At 37.0% G+C, this 15,536-nt stretch overlaps 1 protein-coding gene and 1 long non-coding RNA gene across 3 annotated transcripts in view; both read left to right on the top strand.

Annotated features, from left to right (window-relative positions):
- The window catches only part of ERC2 (ELKS/RAB6-interacting/CAST family member 2), a 519,869-nt gene that overhangs the window by 486,718 nt on the left and 17,615 nt on the right, over positions 1–15,536 (top strand). The window lies entirely within an intron of this gene.
- Positions 7,579–14,723, top strand: LOC126913417 (uncharacterized). The gene is made up of 3 exons (XR_007708666.1): positions 7,579–7,697; positions 8,463–8,492; positions 14,686–14,723. It is a non-coding gene; the product is annotated as an uncharacterized LOC126913417 (long non-coding RNA).

Here is a 15,536-nt window from a genome sequence, read left to right as displayed (position 1 = left end):
CCTCTGGCATCAATTACTCTCACTCAGACATCACATAAATGTAGTTTTCTGTTTGGTGGATTCTGAAGATCACAGCTGCTCTGTCCTGCCCCAAAGTTTGTGTTGTTACTGCTGCTTGTGCCCATGTGCAATGCTGCTGTAAAGCCAGAAGGTATATTTCATTCTGTCTGTCTCTTCACAGTTTCTCTGTCCCATCTTTGTTAAGAAATAGCTCTTCCACTACAAGAACAAATTTCCACTTTCTGCCCATAATCCCAACACATACAACCAACTGCAATCTCAATCTTTTTATTGGCCAGATTAAACCATTGGGTTATTCCATGAAAAAATATGATTATAACCATGGCCATACATAAGTACCATCAAAAAGCATCAAATCGCTTACATTTAATGTTTGTAGAAAAGATTTTAATCCTTTTGCAAATTATTTGCTTGATAGACACTTGGATTAAATAGCTATAGTCCCACTAAAATCAGCATAGCCATGCTCACTTACATTTTCTCTACTGTCAGACTTGTATTCTCGTTTAGCCCAGTCAGCACTAAGAAACTTGTATAATAGCTTTGATGCATCTATCTTTGTCAGTTTTCAGCTAGTCTTTTCTGATACATCAGTTCCTGTTGGCTATGGTGTACCCATGTGTTTCTTTGACCTTTCTTGGGAGGTTGATAAATGTGTTTTTAAGCATCCGTAAGTGAATTGTAATATATGCTAAAATTATATTTTTGCAGTATTTCTGCCAAAACGAACTACAGTGGATGGCTTGTGTCCACACTGCATTGGAATGTGCATGCTCATAAAATTTTACACTGGACATTTGACATCTTGCCAACATTCATTTGCTATCACATCACCATCATTTCCTACTTTAAACGTATTAGTACCAAGTGCATATATAAGCATAGTTGTATGCTCCTTAGAATATTATATATTCAGAGGGGAGGGAAAGATGAAGCCAGAAAGAATATATGAAGGTTGGCTTAAAGAGCTATATTAATGCTTGAACTTATTTCATCCTGCATTACACGACTGTATGAGACATAAAAAAATATATATATATATATATATATAAAAGAAAATTTCTGGTATTGAAGCTATGTGGGAAAAGTTACCAACTTTTGTTTTATTAAGTTGAGGAAAGTTTTCACCCATTAGAAGTCAGAGTTATTATGTCTTCATTAATATGTACATAAGCTGTAGTCCAGGAAATTACAGGTCAGAGGGCCCTGTGTTGTCTGAAAAATACAATGAAAGGAACTGTTTTCATGAAAATTCTTATTTAAGCAGTATTCCTTCTTTTAAATGGAATTATAATTAGCTAATGTAAAGGAATATTGTAAAGGCAAATTATATATCCCCTACTTCTGTTATGGATCTCTTCTTAGTTTCTGCATCAGAATAGAGTACCAAAATTTGTATTTTGCTTAAATTTCACATTTTTAATTCACTCATTTGTGAGGATTAATTATGAGACTGTTTACTCTTGTTTTTGTTATTAATGTATTAGATAACCTGGTCTTTTTTTCATAATGCTGTTACATTTGGGATCACAGCACAGGTTAGGGTCTAGCAATACAACATCATTTGAATTACTATTTATGTGTTATATATATATGTATGTATATTTAAGTGTCAAGTGACTTTCCAAAATCTTTATATATACATATAAAACGTATAAACCTATACTCTGAGCCCTATTAAGTGATGCTGTGTTCAAAAGAAAGTATTTCTATTACCTGATCTTCTAGGTTTGTAATGTGGGAAATCTGCATACACCCACATGTTCATACCAATAAAACTGTTTATAAAAACAAGGCTCTGCCCCTTCAGCTGATAGGAGGATCTGGTGGTCGTCTCTAGAGATGTAGATTTTTGTCAACAAGATGACCTTTGAAGAAGATGGATTGGTAAGCTGTGATATGCGGGAAAGGGAAAAATGGAATCAGAGAGGAAAGCATATGAAGTTAAGAGAAGGGAAAGATTTCTCTTAGTTTGAAATAAAAAGAAATTACAGAGGGAGAGAAATGCAAGAGGGAATATCAGAGGGAGGAATGGATGATCTCAGAAGCTTCAGATTGTTCTTAAATTGTCCACATTTTTGGACTTTACCTGAACCATCTAGGTTTTTATATTGATTTTCTATATTACATCTGTATGAACTTATGCTATAAGAAACAGAAGTACTTGAAAGAAAATGAACAAACAAGTCTGGTCTTTATTAGTAATAGAAAACAAAGGACTAAAGCAAAATTAATCCCCTTTGTAACCATATAAAGTTAAGAGGTACAGTGTTATGAGACAAACAGCAGAAAAATTACATCTGAAGTCTGTAATAAGATTTACAGCATTATATTTTAAGGAGCTTAAACCCATATTTATGAATGCTTTGTATTTTATTTGAATCTTGTGAAAAGTTGTCATTTTCCAGGATTTCTCTACTTTAGGACTAATACTTATAGAAAATTACAACTTGTTGCTGTGCAGACTGTTCAAGATTTCATTTTGACCTGGCTGCTGCTGGGGTTGGCTACTTAATTACATTTAGTTTGTGACATTTAGTCACTCTCTGCTTAAAAGATAAATGTCATGTGTCATTTCATGAGAGAGTATGCATTTCACCTTGAATGTTCTGCTATTGATCTACCGCTAAAAATAGAAAAGCTTCTTATAATGATCTTAGCTAATTTGAATCTTTTGTAAGATTGAACTGATTGGATGCACAATCAAAGGGATTGTAAGAAAAAGAATGGAATATTTGGTGCTGTTGTTTCTTCTGAAACTTGTGAGATTGAAGAGAGAATGATACATTCCTTATAGCATCATTTTTGGGCAGAAGCTTCTTGCTACATCTTGCTGTGAAAATGTATTGATCTCACTCCTCTCTGTGGGTTCTCACTCAGCCATCAGGACATAGCAAATTTGTGCTGGCATCACATCTGCAGCCCAATCCCTCTATCTAACACAATAGCATCTGGAGTAACACATAGGACATTGACAAACTATCAAGTGCCATATATTACCATAGAGTTCCAAGTGTTCTCATTTTCCCTCTTTGTGATTTTCTTTAAAACAACTACCACCACCACCAACAAAACACACAAACACACAAAAACAATAGCATTCTGTCAAAAATAATGACTAAAATTCTGAGGTTGGTAGGATGTGGCATACACTAGTATGTGGGAGGGTACAAGTCTTCTAAAACTCATATGGCCTAAAGCAAACTCTAGATCTTGATTAAGAGTTATGTAAGTGAAATTGGTATCTTCTTTCTTCAGTTTATTTTTGTGAATAAAATCACTGTGGGCTGTTCTAACAGTGAGACATATTCATGTTAGGAATACCATCTGTATTATGTGTTTTTTAGTATATGGGTGGGTAACAGTAAATATTATGTAACTGTTAAGATTTGGATAAAAAACAGTGTCTTGCTATCCCCTTGATAGCCTCTCATCCCCTGAGGTACTGAACGCTCATTTTCCATAGTAATCATTCAGCCCTTTGTTTTCATCAAATGATTGCATCAGATAATACATTTTAGCTTACGTAGCCTAGAACTGGTAATCCCAAGAGATTAATAAGATTATAAATGTAACTAAAATTAATGAAGTTTAATCAAGAAAAAGGATTAACATGGCAATATTTTCTTCTTGTTGTCAGTCAATCAAATGAATATGCAATGCAGAACCTAACCCAGCATGATGTAGAAACACTTCAGAATTTCAAAACTTCCCGAGGCGAAAAAGTTTTACATTGAAATTGTGAATGTGTAAAATAGAATGAAGAATCTATATCCACTGCATTAATTCCATGCCCATTGCATTTTAAAACAAACTACAGTTAAAAATATAAAATAATATCAGATATAATGCATGAATAATCCAAACATGTGGCATGAATAAATTGATTTGAACCAATCATTTAACATGTAATTCATCTGCAAAGAATTCCTGATGCTGGAATTCCTGGACTGTCATTTTCAAAAAAAGCAGTGTTGATTAGCAGAGATCCAAGACCATTTTTTTTCCTGACTTTTCACTTGATATTGTTTTGTTTCGTCAGAATAAATTTCCATACCTATCTTTGAAGTAAAGCATCGACTCTCTGTCTTCCAGAGATCTTCTTTAACCTTGTTCTAAACAAAGTTCATTGTACTCTGTTTAATCTTGCTAGGAATGCAGCTTTCAAGGTCAATTGTTGTCCATTTGGAGCTGTGGACAATAGAAAATAAAAATGTGTTAGTTTATCCATTACATTTTCCTACTGGTGATAACTTCTCCCTAAGCAGTGTTTGCTGCCGTCATGCTCCTGAATCTCTTAATTTTGGATAATAACTAGCTTTCAGATTGTCACAACAACAGATTGTCAGTGTATGCAAGACTAGAATTAAAAATATAAAATAAGAAAGTTTTTCTTCAAGTTAGGCCTTAATTTTTAACTGGACTGTGTTCTAAGTGACTAATTTATGTTAAATTAAGAACCTGCATTTGGGGAAGAACTGCATTGCAGGGAGTGAGGCTATGTAGTCTAACAGTTCTGGCAGTGAGTGGGCCATTATTCTGCTGTAAGAGGTAGAACGTCCTGCTTCACCTCTCTGTCTTTTCTGTTTTTTTCCGGTCTTTATTTGTCTTATCTGCCTAGAATGTTTTCCAGTATGCTTGTACAGCCATTTCAATACTACTTATAATACAAATTTATGATAACAATAGAGTTAGTTACAGATCTGTCCTCCCTTTGGAATAAATATTCCTCTCCCTCTCAGTCCCACTGAACAGTGAAAATCTGAAAAGGCTCACGTAAGCATGGCAATGTATTGTGCTGCTGACTTTAAGATAAATAATAAGCAAACAAACATGTCTTTGTCTGACAAGTTTTGTCTTGGGCACACCCACTTATCCCTCATCAACCAGGATAAATTGCTTCAGAGGGAGGACTTCCATGTTCACAGAAGGAATGCAGAAATTCTTTCTATTTTGTACATGCTTGGCGCCTTTCCTTTGTTATCAGTTTCATGTCCTCTTTGTGTTTTAAAGCTCTGCTTGGGAAAGGAGGTTATAAATATTAAAGCTCTGCACAGTTTCTTAAGAATGATTTGGGATTTTTTGTTTTGTCTTAAATATTCTTTGCTTCTGCTATTTTTACCTCAAAGCTATCCTTCCTCATCCAGGCAATGTATTTTTAGCTTGTCCTGATAGTTGAAAAGATTTTCATTAATTGGACAGAGATTACTTCTGGCTTTTTTCTTTTCCAATTCTGTTGTAATATTGCCAGCACTGAGAAACACACACTTAGAGCAGATCTTGCAAATATTATATGAAAGATATAGAATTTATATTTTGGAAGTATTTTAATGAATCCCCTTCCATAAACAGCAAGAGTTTTTTAAGCACTGTAATGTGTGTCTTACGTTGGACTTTGTGAAGAAAAATCCAAAGTCTTTGTTCATAATTTCATAGGACTTTGTAACTAAAATTTTAATGTGATCAGGCTGTGGTTGATACAGTTTCTGTATCATGGCAGACAACACGAATATGTTTCTGGCATGGCTCGAATTAGATGAGAAATTCTATTTTCCCTCTCATAAACATTTACAGTACTTATTGACACATACTTGAAAGGCCAGGATTTTGACTTTTAACTAGGGGTATATGTATACCTCTAGCTGTAGGGCCCATTTTAGCTCAGATTCCCTTTCCCACTGTTCTAGAAAAATAAAAATTATGTAAAGAACTTTTCCACACAAGATTTTCCATATTTCCCTACATTTTATTTGCATGGGTTTTAAGTAGTCTAAATAGACCCTTTTCTTTGATGTGTGAGGGTAATGGACGGATCCCTCTGTCAATTCCCACAATCACCCAAGCTCTGTCAGGGAGCAGTGGGAAAGGATATGGAGTTAGCAATAAAAGAAAGAGTCCAAGTGCAATGCAAAAAGGAAAAGAATATTTTCTGTAATTAGAAGGTCTGTAAATTACTGTAGCCCTTGGGTCAGTGTCCCTACAGTTAAACAATATTTTTGCACCATTTAAGTAGTTACTTATTAAAACCATGTAGATGCTTGAACAAGCAAGCTGTCATTTTACCCTGATATGTGTACCTTCTCCAGAGGAGGGAAGGCAAATGTGCATTGATAAGAATACAAATACTTTTTAAAGGGTAGATTCCCACATACAGAGCCCTTCTCCATTAAAGGCACATTGTCAGGTGAACTTTGCAGACTTTAGAACCAAATATTTGTGTCTCAGAGCTGCTGACTCCTACAGAAAAAAAAGCCCACAAGAAATATGGAAATTTTCCATGTAGGTTACTTCTCTTATTTATTTATTTGTGGTTTTGCTTGTAATGCAGCAGGAGTGGTTTTCCCTTGTGAAATGAGTAGTGAGCTCTGCAGAGCTCATAGGGGATCCTCTGGAGCCACAAAGCTGTCTTCAGGCTGATCAGGGCTTCTGCCCTTCAGTCTTCCCTCTTTCAGTTTCTCAAGCACAGAGAAGAGGGAAGGATTTGGATTTGCTCAGCAATGGTAATTTGCTCATGGTTTAATTAATCCTCAACTGCGTTCACTTTTTGGCAGACTTGCAGTGGAGTTCAGCAAGGATGGTGGCTATCACTCATGCCTGTACCTGCCTTCTTCCTCTTCCAGAACTGGGGAGATTTCTGTGCAGGTTCAGAAATGGCAGTGACATCCATCAGCCCTCTTTGAATGTGAATGTACCTCGACACAGTGGGACCCTCATGTACAAATTATGCAGTCTGCCTTTGTTTAACACACTGGGTTAAACTCTGTTTTTCTTCTAATGCAGTCTCCTCTCTTCAATTGCCCAGGGTGTTTTATCTCTTCTAGCTTGGCATTTCTCCATGTCTTTATTTAAATTCAGCTTTTAATTTTTCCTTCTGTTTTTCCCTTCCAATTATCAATTGCAACTGTTATGATCAGCTGCTTCTTTGTTCTTCTCTCTGATCCTTTCACCACCCCACTGAGATGAGGTCCCTCATTCTTCAGCCCCATGTGACATGAGTGGGTGAGCAGTGAGCAGATGATAGAATTAATTTGCAGGTGTCTCCCTCCTTTTGCTTTTGACATCCTGTCATTTGCCATATTCTTATGTCTGGGGGGAGGTGTTATTTCTTGAAGTTGTGCAATCCTTTTCTAGGTTAGCATTGAGCAATCTTAATTATTTCAGAGACAGCTTTTATATAAGGAGGTACTTTGTGAGGGTAAAGACTTTCAAATTCTTTTCCTTTACGAATACCTTTAACAACAGTTGAATACAGTAAAATGGAAAAGGTATGGAAGTAGTGGCATCATTTTAAAGCATGTCTGCAGCTACCCTAAGCCATGAGAATGTAGTACTTTGCAATAGAACAGAAATGCTTAGCTTGAAAAAACTAAAATTAATAGTAAGATTCATTGCTGCTTGTTTCTTTTTCATCTTAGGAAATTACATATATTGAAGGTTTGGTCTCCTCCACAGACGATTGCCTCCTGGTGAGCACGTCTGTTTGCAGAAGTGCGGTGTGGTTGACTTGTATGTGAACTTCTTATTTGCCCTCTCGTTTGTTTACAGAAACTGGGATGAATTACTACAAAGAGTGGAGTATTCCTCCTGTACATCCTTTGCATGTCTCATTGTGCCTGGTGGGCATCTCTCATCCATACCATTAATTACATTTCCAGAGTGGGAAGGGTAAAGGAAAGGTAATCTGTGTCATAATGGAGTCAGGTATGAGTGAAGAATGCCAATATGTATTAAGTGTATGCTTGAACCTAATATTTATTTATTTACTGTTTGATTTCCCTTCCAACATTCTAGCGTGCTGTTTGTTATTCAACTTATTTTTCTTATTCTGTTGGGTGACTCCCTCAAAACATTGCTTGTTCTTAACTATTGATATTCTGCTCTGTTTTGGGAGAAGAATATAAGTAAAAATGCCCAGCGCTTTATCTTTGTGTGCTACAGATACTATTTCCGTAGAATACTTCAGTTATGCCTCGCCTTAAGGGAAATAATCTTTCTCTTTAAGGACCTTCTTTTCATTAATTTAAACGTTTCTGAGGATTAGAAGTGAGATTAGCTGAACACACAACACATTTGGGGAAAGGGAGGATGAATAAGAAATTTCAGTGACATGAGCACCCATATTCCTTTTTATGAATTTCACATTGTATGTTGTATGATTACAAAGAGTAAGAGTTGCTAACAAGTCATCAGAAGGAGACTCCATTTTCTTTTCCTCTACCTGCCTTCAATACACCTAAAATAAATGTGTGAACAGCTGTGATGAAAGAGCAAGAAGAAAGAAATGCTGGAAGCAAATTTTTAAATTTTCAGTGCTCACTCTGAATGATTGTTGATTTTATGATCAATATTATGTTTCATAACTAGCAGTGAAATAAGGATCCAAACTGAATTATTCAAAAACTGGAAATATTTGTCTTGATTTTTTTTCTTTTTTTTTTTAGTGAGCTTGGTCTTTGCTGAAACCACAAATTGTGAGTAGCATCTAGAATTTAATATGCCTGCATGCTACATTTCAGGATTAAGTATACTGATTATCATTTATTCCTGATAAATGACATAAATGTTCAGATTTCTTTCACTAGTTGTATGTTCTTGACTTTGTTGGGAATTACTGATATTAAGATATTTCAAAATTAGGCCAAAAGACAATGCTGTGCAATGTTGTTTGTGAACTGATTTGCAGACAGATGTGCAAGATTCAGTTCTGATTTTCTGTTTTGAAATCACCAGAAAGCTCCATCTTCTCCCAGCATCTTTGTGGGAAGAAAGGTTTATTTTCTACATTTTTTTTCCAAGTATTCCAGATTGTTTATATTGTATTTTAATATGTGTGAAGATTTTAAAAACAAGCTGGCATCCTTTCTGGGAAACTGAAAATTTTTTAACACATTTCTGTTGTTACTTGGTTTGCTTTTTAAACTAACACTCTGATAAATTGCCCTTTTTTATATTAAAACAAAGGTGGGCCAAACCAAGCTGAACAAACTCAAGTTATCTTTCAAATGGGACAAAGCGTTTGACCAACTGAGGAAGGTGATGGAGTGAATGCTTAAGCCAACCTGTCTAATAAGGGAGTCTGTAACAGTTCTCCCTGTCACAGAAGGCTCTTTTACATGCTCTATTTATAATGTCCTGTTGCCATTTTATTGTGCCTTTAACAGCTATGCAAGGATGATTAAAAACAGTCCCTGAATTTCCCCGTGTCACTTTTCACTCATCATCACGGCTCTGAATGGTGATAGTTTAAACCTCCCCATGCCCATTAGCTAATGTTTGTTGAGAACATAATATTGGCCTCTTTCTTTTTATTACAAATGTCATGAATCTGTATTATTAATTTTCATTGTCAGGCTTATGGGAAGGATCCAAATCTGGAAATTTAAATAACAATTCATCTTCCTTGTTTTCTGGTCTTCAAATTCCTCTGCACAAAACTCTACTTGACACAGCATTATTCTAGCATTAGGTTCACTGCTTTTGCCTAGCAACACAAATAGGTTTTACACTTTCCAGGCTTCTCCTGTTAACTTCTAAAGCTGATTGTTGTCACCGGTATATCTTTGCTATTTATTTGTTACTTGGTGTCACAGGTCTGGACAGGCTCCCCTGGCTGGATGCTCACCATACTCTGGCTTTAGGTCCCACCACACTGGAGCTGTGCTCTCTCAATCTTCCTGACTTTGAGCAGAACCCAGGGCTGCCTTTGGCTCTCTGCTCCTACGTGCTTTCTCAAGACAAGCTCTCCTAATTTCTCAGACTTGCTCTCTGTTGCTTAGCCTCTATTTATGCCAGTCATTGGGAAGATCCCCATGCCCTCCTGAAGCCCAAAGCTTTGCAATGTACTTCTTCAGCCTGAAATAGAAGTTCTCACTCTGAACTTTGACATTGCAAGAAATATACTGAATCCAAAAGAAAGGTTTTTGTGTCCTTCTTGCACCATATTCTTCCTGGGTTAGAAGCACAGCCTTCACAGAGGAGCACGGTCCCTCTTCAGAAACTTGCAGCCTGTTGCTTGCTGCCAGTCAACTCCCCTCCACCTTTGCCATTACGCAGTAAGGAAAGTTCATTCTTTGGTCTGAAGCCTGTGCCTTTGCTCATCTCTCTCCTACTTTTTGTCTCATCTGCCTTCTTGACCAACCCTATTTTCACAGTTTTTAAAAAGTGTTTAATACTGGGCTATCCAGATTGCCCCAGGAGGGTGGTTCTCCCTTCGGAGGCAATCCTTAGTAAACTTGCCGCCCAGCTCAGCACATTCTTGAAGTGTTAGCAACATCTCTGCTTGTTCTGTAGTATTTCTCAAACAGAAGGTGTCAGAGGACAGTGTCCTCATCACATTTACTTTGTGTGTGAAATGGAGGAGAAAGAGTGAGGACACAGTTTACATACATAGTCGCTGTAACAGGAGCTGCTAGCTAATGCATAGCTGCTCAGTGGGATCAGGCTTTTGTGCACAACACGGGTTCACCACGGGCCATCCTAGGCTCTGCAAGCAGGCATCCTTCTTCCTAGCAGCATCCATCCCATGTGCCCATGGTGTCCCATGAGTCACCAGCTGGCCACAACTGCTGCTTCCTGCAGCACTGCAGGCGGCCCTGCTGTGTGCCCTGGTGCGTGTTGTGCTCGGGCGAGGGAGCAGCTCTCAAGCGGTCTGGCTGCACGGGGCCACCAACACCTCAGAAGGAGCTGGAGGTCTCTGGGATGGGCTGAGCTCCAGCTTTTTACTGGACATATAGGACAGCTGCTCCTGATGGCACTCAAGATGACTCAGAGGAGAAAAAAGTGGCAGCAGGTAAGACTGTGCCGGAGTCAGTGCTGGTTGCTCAGCAAGACTTGTGCACTTACAGCCACACCTCAGATTTGTCATTTAAGAGCTACCGCTAACACATTCTGGAGCAGACTGATGCCGGCTGTTGTGGGAGTCCCTGAGCTGCATTGGAGCTTTTTTTGCTGCTCACACGCTGCCCCAGAGGTTGTCATCTGTCCCACCCACCCACATGCAGACAATACTCAGAGAGGACAAAGTGGAAAGAAAATGTGTGCAGAGCCTGTGCTCAGCCATCGGCAAGGAGCTGATGGTTATGTTGGTCCTCAGCCTGTATATTTCCTCTAGGGGTTTAATTAAGTTTAGGAGCAGAAATGAAGTGTTCCTATAGAATGTCCCCGGGGGGGGAGGTTGCATGAGATATAAGTGATTCCTAGTGTTGATTTTTTACGTGTTGTGCAGATTACACAAATGTGAGGTTGTTAACTATTTGTTCTTTCTGGGGCCAAAAAGAAGGCATTGATGGCTTTTTAGTGCATGTGCCTCAGCTGCACACACATTCATCAATCAGTTGCAGTCTGTATTGGGAAATATGCTGTTAATGTATAGGGTGAAATGAAACATTTAAAGATACTCCTGATTTTATATATATATATATATGTCAAAAACAGGAGAAAGCATGACCTCCTTTTGTCAGTCATTCTTTTTGTTATTATGGGAATGACAGCCTTAATTCCTGGAAGTGCTAGAGTGTATTTGATTGGCTGAATGTTGCCCTTCATAGCAGTCTGTTTGTCATCTCGACTTTTTTTGTGAAAATGGAATTCAGATTTCTAGCCAAAAACATAATAATTTTTACTTTGCGTTGCAGTTATATAACAGATCATGGTGAGCTGAAATGCTCGGTGTTTCAAAATGATTCGATGGCTCATAAAATTGAATAATATTTTTTCCTCACATCATGCTTTGATTCTATCTGGGGATGAGTAAAACTGTTGAATTAAAGAAAACTCCATCTGAAATATTAGACAAATATTTGAATTGTGAAAATCTGTTGGGATTTTTTTACATATATTTTTAAAATTCATTAGTCTGTGGCTTGCCTTGTATTAGAAAGTACCAGAAATCTCACAGGAGAACAATGTGCAATTCCTGAAATGTTTGAGAAAGAGTTATAGTTTGGTGACCATTGAAACAGCACACAAAAGTTCCCTAAGATTTCAACCGTTTTATGTTTGAATTGGAAGCAACATAAAATATCTCTTGAAAACCGCTGTTTCCTTACATATTTGGAATCAGTGGGAAATAGGTTCCTTTGGAAATACTTTAGAGGGCTTATCGGGAAATTAGGAGTCTTGTTCATTCAGCATCTGTCCCTAATACTCGTATGATGGACAAACTCAAAAGGTGTGGGTCCATTTTTGGAGGCTGCACACTAGGGGCCTATTTGGTTTCAGCTGGTACCATCCATCATTTTCTTGGACATTGTAGCCTGTGCCCTCAGCTGCTTCTGCAACTACACTGGAAGCAGGATAAAGTCATTGACTCTGTTAATTAGGTCTTGGTAATGCACATTTGCTCCAAACTCTCTCTGGCTTTAGTTCAGTCTGACTCTTTTTAAGAAACAAGGCTAGTCATGCTGCTTGGAGCAAATGAGGTTTTCTTGGGTGAGGAGGGAAAAAGAACAGCCTCTGGGGACTTAAGCATGTGTCGAGGTATTTGTGAGATCTGGAGAGACACAAAGTTATGGAGCAGTGTGGGTCTCGGTTCCTAAAGGACTGTCTGAAGCAAGGGGCAGGCAATGCTCTAACCTGTTGCTCAGAGGATGTGATAACAGAGGTGACCTCTAACCAGCTTTTGGGTTCAAGTTAAGGATTTTCATTCCAGGCAATCTCTATTTATTCAGGCCTAACAGAAAAACTGCATTATTGTATCTTAGTACTCAGCTGTGGATATTTTTTTAGGCTAATATACACATTACTAAGGGAGAAAGCAGGAAACTAAGAACACTTCTGTCTTACAAGCATACAAAAGTGTATTATGTATACAAAGAATATACAATTTTGAAAGGGCTCTTAGGCCTGCTTATGATGTTTACATAAAGAGTTAGTATTGCCATTCTCAGGGTATTGATAATATTTTGCCTGAAAAAGAGATGCCATCCCTTGGATTTTCTTCTTGTTTGTAAAGTTGCAGTTTTGCTTTGTATGTCTAGTAGCACAAAGCTTGTTTCTCTACAAGTTGCTCTATTTTCAAAGATAATAGGTAGATGTTAAAGTTTCAGCTTTTCTTCCCAGTATTACATGTGTGACTCTATTTGCATTCTCTCAGCTTATGTTTTCTCAGATGCAGAAAATTATGTAATTAGTTGTGGGGTCTCATACCATCATGTCAGAGATGTTTCCCATTTAAATTAAAGGCCTGTCGTTCTACCCAATCAGTAATTGTCTAGATCTTTTAAGATCTCCTTCAGCTTGATTTAATTGTTAAACATTAATTTAGTGGGAAAAAGGCTTCAAAGGGGGAAAAAAGAACTGCTGGAGGGGCAAAATATTAATAGGTGCTTAAAAGCAAAACTGTAATTCTTCCCTTTCTAAGCTTGCAGCCCTTCAGGCCTAGTAGAAAAGAAACAATTGACTGTATTACAGGATTATATAGATTTCATTGACTTAAAATGAACTGAAAGCAGCTGTAGGGAGATTTACCTCAAGTCTTTATTATTAGCCATACAAGGCAGAAAGAAAAACAATGTTTAGTTTGAATCAGAAAATACAATTTTCAATGGTGGTTTAGAAAAGGTTAGATAAAGAGAGCATTACTTTTCAATAGGGAAAAGGTGAATAGAAAAATTCTGTTTTGCCAGAATTATATCCCATATAAAAGATTTCATCCAACAGAAAAAGGGTTATATTATGCTTGTGGGATCTTCGTTTTCTTTCATTTCTGATGGATGATCTTTGAGTTTATTATAGGTGATATCTCTTTTACTTACTAATGACAGTAATACTTCACTCCATTGAATACTATCATGCAAATGGAGATAAAGATCAAAAAAGTGTGCTTTATACAAAGGAAATCCTTCTAAAGTCTGCATATCATTAAAAAATATGCATGGGTTTGTATGTATGGGTTTGCCTCAAAGATTTCTGCTCTTAGCTGTTAAAAATTCTGATTAGGAGAGAATTGAGGATTTTTTTTTATAAAAAAAGTTTGGGATACGAAGTCATCTCTTTCAAAGATCCAGAATATTTCCTTATAGTGAAATTTGAAAAATATTTGGCATCATTTTATCTATCATAGATTTTTTTTTTAAACTATACATACCATTAAAATGCAGTGAACAGTAGTTGGTTTCTAAAATATATTTAATTATGTTTTAAAATCAGTTTTTCTTCAAAGAAGGAGAGTCTACAGAGAGAAATATGGTTGTTACTGTCTGCAGCAATGTAGCTTTGAAGAATATATTGTTGCTCACATTCTGATACTCTGTGTATGGGGAGGTGGAGTTTAAGAGTTCTTTTACACTTCATATTCACTTCATAATTTTATGCAATTTATATTTTCTCTTATTTTTTCCAGTGCGGCAATGACTTTTTGAGGTATTATAAATGGTGACTTTTAGAACCTGTGGCAATGTCATCTTAATTATCTATTTTGAATTTTTTATGTTTATGGAAGAGATGTTCTCAACTCTCTGACATTCATGATGTCAAGCTACTATTGAACTACAATTTTTTTCCTCAATTCTTTTCTTAAATCATTAATTAAAGGATTATCTTTCTACAGCTGTGTAGCAGCTATTGCAAACTTCAAATTGGTGGCCCAATGTTTTGATCTTAAATTGGAGAAAGACTGAATACTTTGTGAAAGTAAAACTTTTTTTTTTCAAAATTTTCACTCAGGACTACTGTTCATTCTGTTACAGAGCAAGGCACGGTTCCTATATCAACCTGAATTCAGGTAATACTATATATGTTTTTCAGCCTAAAGAAATTGAATTACTACTGGCATAGTAGTACAGAAGAATACTTAACATTTATACCCCACTTTAATCCATAGGTTGTAAGGGACTTCTCCAGGTTAACATCTTCTCTTTTGGTTTTTAGAGTTGAAGAAATCTAAATGCAGAGAGACAAAGCAACTTGCCCAAGCTTTCAAAGGGACAGAATCAGAGCTGAACACTGAATGCCTGTTCTGTAGTTCACACCACCTAGATAACAGGCTGGGAAGGTGACCATTGCTCTGGCATTCAGAGAGTAGTTTCGTCCTAGACTCTCACACCCAGTTTAATTTCCCAACAAGAAAACCCAGTCTTCTTTACCCCCATGATTTCCAGGAGCTTTCTTCTCTCATGAGATAGCAGCAAAACCTTTTTGTTTTTCATATTGCCTTCTAATAAGTCCAGGTACCTACTGCTCTGTGTAGGAAGAGGATGTTTTCATTCAGGTTGATGTGTTTCATGCTCGAAAGTATTCACTTCTAATTGAAACTTCCAAAAGATAAGAGTTCAACAAAGGAATTTGATATGTTTGCTGTAGACATGTTGTCAGACTTGCTGAACACCATCCCAAAACACTAGGAGAGGTGGGAAGTGGAGGGTGGATAAAAGTGACCTGAAACACACCTGAATAGTTTGCACAACTCCATATGTAATTATTTGGTATGTGCGTGCATTTACAGTGCTGTAATTGTGTGTCTGAAGTACTTTTAGTTATGCATTACTAGCCTGTTAATCTGTTGGAGAGAAAAGAAA

Source organism: Cygnus atratus, chromosome 10 (assembly GCF_013377495.2).
Source record: "Cygnus atratus isolate AKBS03 ecotype Queensland, Australia chromosome 10, CAtr_DNAZoo_HiC_assembly, whole genome shotgun sequence".
In the NCBI taxonomy this organism is placed as follows: Eukaryota; Metazoa; Chordata; class Aves; order Anseriformes; family Anatidae; genus Cygnus; species Cygnus atratus.
The sequence above is the reverse complement of the archived record's forward strand: the minus strand, read 5'-3'. Positions and strand labels throughout refer to the sequence as shown.